The sequence below is a fragment of the Panthera leo genome, chromosome B2, assembly GCF_018350215.1.
Source record: "Panthera leo isolate Ple1 chromosome B2, P.leo_Ple1_pat1.1, whole genome shotgun sequence".
NCBI lineage: Eukaryota > Metazoa > Chordata > Mammalia > Carnivora > Felidae > Panthera > Panthera leo.
Window position 1 is genome coordinate 106,759,008 of NC_056683.1, and position 7,595 is coordinate 106,766,602.

Below are 7,595 nucleotides of genomic sequence, written 5' to 3' on the forward strand. Positions count from 1 at the left end.
CTCATTTTGTTTCTTAAATTCCACATATGAATGAGATCCTATGGTATTTGTCTTTTTCTGACTTATTTCACTTAGTATTATACCCTTTAGGTACATCCACGTCATTGTAAATGGCAGAATTTCATTCTTTTTTATAACTGAATTATATTCAGGGTAATGCTGGCCTCATAGAATGAATTTGGAAATTTTCCTTTCCCTTCTATTTTTTAGAATAGTTTGGAAAAAAATAGATATTAACTCTCCTTTAAAATTTGGTAGAATTTGGGGCGCCTGGGTGGCTCAGTCGGTTAAGCGTCCGACTTCGGCTCAGGTCACGATCTCACGGTCCGTGAGTTCGAGCCCCGCGTCGGGCTCTGGGCCAATGGCTCAGAGCCTGGAGCCTGCTTCCGATTCTGTGTCTCCCTCTCTCTCTGCCCCTCCCCCATTCATGCGCTGTCTCTCTCTCTGTCTCAAAAATAAATAAACGTTAAAAAAAATTTAAAAAAAAAATAAAATTTGGTAGAATTCATTTGAGTACGATTCTGCTTCTTTGTTGGTTGTCTGTTCAAGTTTTTTATTTGTTTCAGTTTTGATAGTTTATATATTTCTAGGAATTTATCCATTTTTTCTAGGTTGTCCAATTTGTTGGCATATAGTTTTTTATAGTATTCTAAGTGTTTGTATTTTTGTGGTGTTGGTGCTTATTTCTCATTTGTGGTTTTATGTTTTTAAGTCCTTTTTTTTTGCTTGATAAGTCTGGCTAGAGGTTTATCAATTTTATTGATTTTTTTTTTTTTTCAAAGAACGAGCTCCTGGTTTCATTGATCTGTTCTATTGTTGGTTGTTGTTGGGTTTTAGTTTCTAACATTTATTTCTGCTCTAATCTTTATTCTTTCTGCTGGTTTTAGATTTTGTTTGTTGTTGTTGTTTTTCTAGCTCCTTTAGGTGTAAGGTTAGGTTTGAGATTTTTCTTGCTTCTTGGGGTAGCCTGTATCATTAAAATCTTCCTTCTTAGAACTGCTTTTGCTGCATCACAAAGGTTTTGAAGCATTGTGTTTTAATTTCCATTTATTTTCATGTACTTTTTAATTTCCTCTTTGATTTCTTGGTTGACCTATTGTTTAGTAGCCTGTTATTTAACCTCCATGTATTTTTCATCTTTCCATATTTTTTCTTGTGGTTGACTTCTAGTTTCATAGCATTGTGGTCAGCAAAAGTGCATGGTGTCTCTTTGATCTTCTATTGTTGAGGTTTGTTTTGTGGCCTAACATCTGTTCTGGAAGATGTTCCATTTACACTTGAAAAGAATGTGTATTCTGCTGCTTTAAGATGGAATGTTCTGAATATATCTGTTAAATCCATTTGTTTCAGTGTGTCATTCAAAGCCATTGTTTCCTTGTTGATTTTTTGATTAGATGATCTGTCCATTGATGTTATTAGGATATTAAAGTACCCTACTATTGTTTTACTATCAACTAGTTCCTTTATGTTTGTTATTAACTGCTTTATATGTTTGGGTGCTCTCATGTTGGGTGCATAAGTATTTACAATTGACATTTCTTCTTGTTTGATTGTCCCCTTTATTATGATATAGTTTCCTTCTTTGCTTCTTGTTGCAGACTGTTTTAAAGTCTACTTTGTGTGCTGTAGGTGCTGTTGCTCTGGCTTTCTTTTGACTTCCATTTGTATGATAAATATTTCTCCATCCTCTCACTTTCAACCTGCAGGTGTCTTTAGTTCTAAAACGAATCTCTTGTGGACAGCATATAGATGGGTCTTGTTTTTTTATCCATTCGATCACCCTAGGTCTTTGGGTTGTAGCATTTAGTCCATTTACTTTCAAAGTAATTATTGATAGGTATGTACTTATTGCAATTTTGTTACTTGTTTTGTTGTCTCTGAAGATTTTCTCTGATCTTTTCTTGTCTTTCATGGTTTTCTGGTTTTCTTTAGTGATGTATTTGGATTTCTTTCTTTTTATTCTTTGCATATTAGTGATTCTTGATTTGTGGTTACCATAAGTTTTATATATTAACATCTTCTACATATAGCAGTCTATATAAATTGATGGTCATTTAAGTTTTAACCTGTTCTTTACTCCTCTCCTCCCCACATTTTAGGTATATGGAGTCCTATTTTACATCCTTTTATTTTGTGTGTTCCTTTACTGATTTTTTTACAGAAATATTCATTTGTACTGCTTTTGTGCTTCTCCTACCTTCATTCTCTCACTTTTGGACTCTCCTTTCCATTCAGAGAGTTCCCTTTAGGGGCGCCTAGGGGGCTCAGTTGGTTAAGCATCCTACTTCATTTCAGGTCATGATCTCACGGTCTGCCGGTTCAAGCCCCGCATCAGGCTCTGTGCTGATAGCTCAGAGCCTGGAGCCTGCTTCAGATTCTGTGTCTCCCTCTCTCTCTACCCCTCCTCCACTCACACTCTGTCTCTCTGTCTCTCAAAAATAAACATTAAAAAAAATTTTTTTTTTAAAGAGTTCCCTTTAATATATCTTGCAGGGCTGGTTTAGTGGTCATGAACTCCTTTAGTTTTTGTTTGGGAAACTCTTTATCTCTTCTTCTATTCTGAATGTTAGCCTGCTAGATAGAGTATTCTTGGCTGGAGATTTTTCCTAATCAGTACTTTGAATGTATCATTTCACTGACTTCTGGCTTGGAAAGTTTCTGCTGAAAACCCCCCAATAGCCTTATGGGGTTTCCTTTGTATGTTTCTATCTTCTCTTTTAAAGAGATTTTAAAATCTTTTCGTCACTATATTTTGCCATTTTAATTACAATATGTCTTAGTGTGGATCTGCTTTTGTTGATTTTGTTGGGAGTTCTCTGTGCCTTCTGCATCTGGATATCTGTTTCCTTCCCCAGGTTAGGGAAATTTTCAGCCATTACTTATTTAAATAAATTTTCTGCCCCCTTCTCTCTCTCTCTCTTCTGGGACTCCTATAATATGAATATTATTACTTTTGATGGAGTCACCGAGTTCCCTAAGTCTTTTCTCGTTTTGCATAATTTTTTTCTCTCTTTTTGTCAGCTTGATTACCTTCCGTTACTCTGTCTTCTAAGTCATTAATTCATCCTCTGCTTCTCCTAGTCTGATGTTCATTGCACAAGAGTGTTTCTAATCTCATTTATTGCACTGTTCATCCCTGATTTGTTCTTTTTTTATTTGTATTGAGGATCTCACTCATGTCTTCCATTCCTTTCTCAATATCCTTATAATCATTGCTTTAAATACTCCATCAGTCATGTTACTTATATCTATTTCACTAAGATCTCCAGCCATGCCCTAGTCCTGTTCTTTCATTTGGGACAAATTTCTCTGTCTCTTCATTTTGTCTAAGTCTCTGTGACTGTTTCTCTGTGTTAGGACAGTCAGCTATATCATCTGTTTTTGAGGGTAATGCCCTATGTGGAAGGGGTTCTATAGTGCTCTGCAGTACAGTGTCCCCTTTTCCCCAGGACCTTGCACTTCTGGGAGTGTCTCTGATGTGTGCTGCATGTGCTCTGTTGTTTTCTCCTGGCAGTTTTATCCTTCAGACCAGTCATCTGCAGAGTCTCTCCTTGCCTGTTGTGGGTAATGTTTGGTCCCTGGCCTGAAATGTGGCACATTTTAACTAGGTATGCTCTGGTCTTTTGTGAAATAAGACCTATCGTCACTGCTGCCAGAACCAAGGCTCCACAAAACTCTGGGATCAGGGGATGTGGGGGGAAAGGTTGTGTTGGTCTTCTTGGGGAGGGGGCCTGTAGTGCTGGGACTGAGGCAAGCATGACTGGGAAAGGAAGTTCCACCAGAGTGTGGTGGGCAGGTCTTGGTGTAAGCATGTTAGGTAGTGAGTGTCTGCGTGGTGCTGGTTCCTCCAGGTGACCGTGTGCCTATGCTGAGACACTAGGGAGGGAAATGACACTGGCCAGTTCCTTTGTTCCTGGAAGCGTTTTTCTGAATGTTGCCTCTCTAGGATGCACTCTGAGATGAGCAAGTGACCTCCCCACTATGTGCCACAGGTGCTCTTCAGATCCACTCTTTCCATGCTGTATGTCTGTGGACAGTTTGCCCTGCCTTCTCTTTAAGGGCAGCCCCAATGCCTCTGGGCTCTCCCCACACCATGCCCTCTGACCTTTAGTACTCCAGGCTTTAAGCCCCACCATTGCCAGAACTCATGAAATTTGTTCCCTCTCACATTCCAAGCCAATTGCTATGAGGAGTTGTTGTCCCCATGTGATCCCCTGTATGTTCGACTGACTTCCTTCTCTGTGACTGTGCTCCCTCCCTACTGCAGTGACCACAATCTATTTTTCTCCCAAATCCCACCTCTGCACTTCCCACCTTCTTTGTTGTGGCCTCTTCTTTACCTTTAGTTGTGGAATTTGTTCAGCCAGGCTTCAGGTTGATTTCTGAGGTATTTAGGATGATTTGATAGTTTTCTAGTTGTATTTATGGGATGAGGTGAGCCTAGGGTCCTCCTGTTCCATGGCCATCTGTTCCTTCTCTAGGACAGGCCTCATTAAACTCAAGGAGTATTAAGAGGACCATACTGAGCTTACAGATTCATTCTCACTAGATTTGGTTTCCCAGCAGGGATATTAGTATGCTTAATGTTTACATCCTTTCTTCCAGAGGGCACATTTATTGCTTTGATGCTTGTTCTTAATTCAACAGTGATGTTCATATTTATCTCTGGTCATCTCAGTGCAAGGGTAGGCAGTGGTGTTGCTAAATCCTTTATAGAATGTGGGTTAGAAGAACTTTTCCCACGGATCACTTCTCAATGAACTAAAGAGAAAATTTTAGGCTCTAATTCTATTATTTGAAAAAGCAAGTTATGGAAGTCTTAGAGAAACTTTTGTTTGTAGTCTTGAGGCAGTAATGTTCAACCTCAGGGGGTGTGCAAGATGAACCACTGTAATGCAGAGACATTTATTGGAACTTCTATTTATATATATTCTTTTTTTTTTTAGTTGAGAAGGTATATATTCTATTTTTGAGTCTAAAAATAAGACATTTAGGATTTATTATAAAAATTATCACTGGATCCTTGTCTATGTCACATACTTATCAGGTACAGTTCTTGAGTTCTTCTAAGGAAGGAGAGAGAGGTCTACAATGAAAGGGTTAGACAGTAACTCTATAACTCAATTTCTTTTGTTTTCTGTTGGGAATGTTTTGTAGTTTGCATATAGCCCCTACAGGTTATATATATTGTTCAGATATATATATTTAATTAACAAAACATGTTGATATATTGGGGCGCCTGGGTGGCTCAGTCAGTTGAACGTCTGACTTCAGCTCAGGTCATGATCTCACAGCTCGTGAGTTCGAGCCCCACGTCGGGTTCTGTGCTGACAGCTCGGAGCCTGCAGCCTGCTTCAGATTCTGTGCCTCCCTCTCCCTCTGCCCCAACCCACTCACATTCTGTCTCTGTCTCTCTCAAAAATAAATAAACATCAAAAAAAATTAAAAAAAAAATGTTGATATATGAATATATAATTATTCAGATGTATGTTAAGTCACCCTACAGATTATATATTTTTCTTTTTTTTTAAGTTATTTATTTTGAAAGAGAGAGAGTGCTGGAGGAACAGAGAGAAAGGGTGAAACAGAGAATCCCAAGCAGGCTCCACACTATCAGTGCAGAGCTCAACATGGGGCTTGAACCTATGAACTGTGAGCCACTCTTTGTTGTGGTTCACAAGTGCCTGCTTGAGTGGCTGCTCAAGAGTGGCAAGAGTGGCTTGCTTAACTGATTGAGCCACCCAGGTGCCCCAGAGATTATATATTTCTCATTTTAACTAAATTAGCATTGAAAAACTTAGATTTTATCATCCACTATCATTAGTCTTGAAGTATAAAAGCCATCAGCATAGTAATGGTTTATCTTTCTACATAATGACTTCCAGTAGCATGATAGATAGTTCTCCATCCCCTCACTTTCAATCTGAAGGTGTCCTCAGGTCTAAAATGAGTCTCTTGTAGACAGAAAATAGATGGGACTTGTTTTTTTTTTTATCCATTCTGATGCCCTGTGTCTTTTGGTTGGAGCATTTAGTTCATTTACATTCAGTGTTATTATTGAAAAATATGGGTTTAGAGTCATTGTGATGTCTGTAGGTTTCATGCTTGTAGTGATGTCTCTGGTACTTTGTGGTCCTTGCAACATTTCACTCACAGAATCCCCGTTAGGATCTCTTCTGGGGCTGATTTAATGGCAATAAATTCCTTCAGTTTTTGTTTGTTTGGGAAAACCTTTATCTCTCCTTCTATTCTGAATGACAGATTTGCTGGATAAAGGATTCTCGGCTGCATATTTTTTTCTCTTCATCACATTGAAGATTTCCTGTCATTTCTTTCTGGCCTGCCAAGTTTCAGTAGAGAGATCGGTCATGAGTCTTATAGGTCTCCCTTTATATGTTAGAGCACATTTATCCCTAGCTGCTTTCAGAATTTCCTCTTTATCTTTGTATTTTGCCAGTTTCACTATGATATGTAGTGCAGAAGATCGATTCAAGTTACATCTGAAGGGAGTTCTCTGTGCCTCTTGGAATTCAATGCCTGTTTCCTTCCCCAGATTGGGGAAGTTCTCAGCTATGATTTGTTCAAGTACAACCTCAGCCCTTTGTCTCTCTCTTCCTCTTCTGGAATTCCTATGATACAGATATTGTTCCGTTTGATTGCATCACTTAATTCTCTAATTCCTCCCTCATACTCCTGGATTTTTTTTATCTCTCTTTTTCTCAGCTTCCTCTTTTTCCCTAATTTTATCTTCTAATTCACCTATTCTCTCCTCTGCCTCTTCAATCCATGCTATGGCTGCCTCCATTTCATTTTGCACCTCATTTATAGCATTTTTTAGCTCCTGATGACTATTTCTTAGTCCCTTGATCTCTGTAGCAATAGATTCTCTGCTGTCCTCTATGCTTTTTCAAGCCCAGTGATTAATTTTATGACTATTGCTCTAAATTCTTGTTCCATTATATTGCTTAAATCGTTTTTGATCAATTCGTTAGCTGTCGCTACTTCCTGGAGTTTCTTTTGAGGAGAATTCTTCCATTTCGTCATTTTGGATACTCCCTGGAGGGGCGTGGAACTGCAGGGCTCTTCCCCTGTGCTGTCTGGAGTAACTTGTGTTGGTGGGCAGGGCCGCAGCCAGACCTGATGTTTGTCCCCAGCCCACCTCTGGGGCCACAGTCAGACTGGTGTGTACCTTATCTTTCCCTCTCCCAGGGGCAGGACTCACTTTGGAGTGGTGTGGCCCCTGTCTGGGCTACTTGCACACTGCCAGGCTTGTGGTGCTGCTCTGATGGGATCTGGCGTATTAGCTGGGGTGGATCCGCAAGGTGCACAGGGCAGGCTCAGCTCTCTTTGCCATGGGTGGTCCCCTGCGGAAGGGGCCCTGAGGCACCTGGAGGGAGGCAGACCCGTTGGCAGGATGGATCCACAGAAGCACAGCCTTGGGTGTTTGCGTGGTGCATGCAAGTTTGATGACGGGAACTGGTTCCCTTTGGAATTTCGGCTGGGGGATGGGAGAGGGAGATGGCGGTTGCCAGCACCTTTGTTCCCCACCGAGCTGAGCTCTGTCTTCTGGGGCTCAACAACTCTCCCTCCCCGTG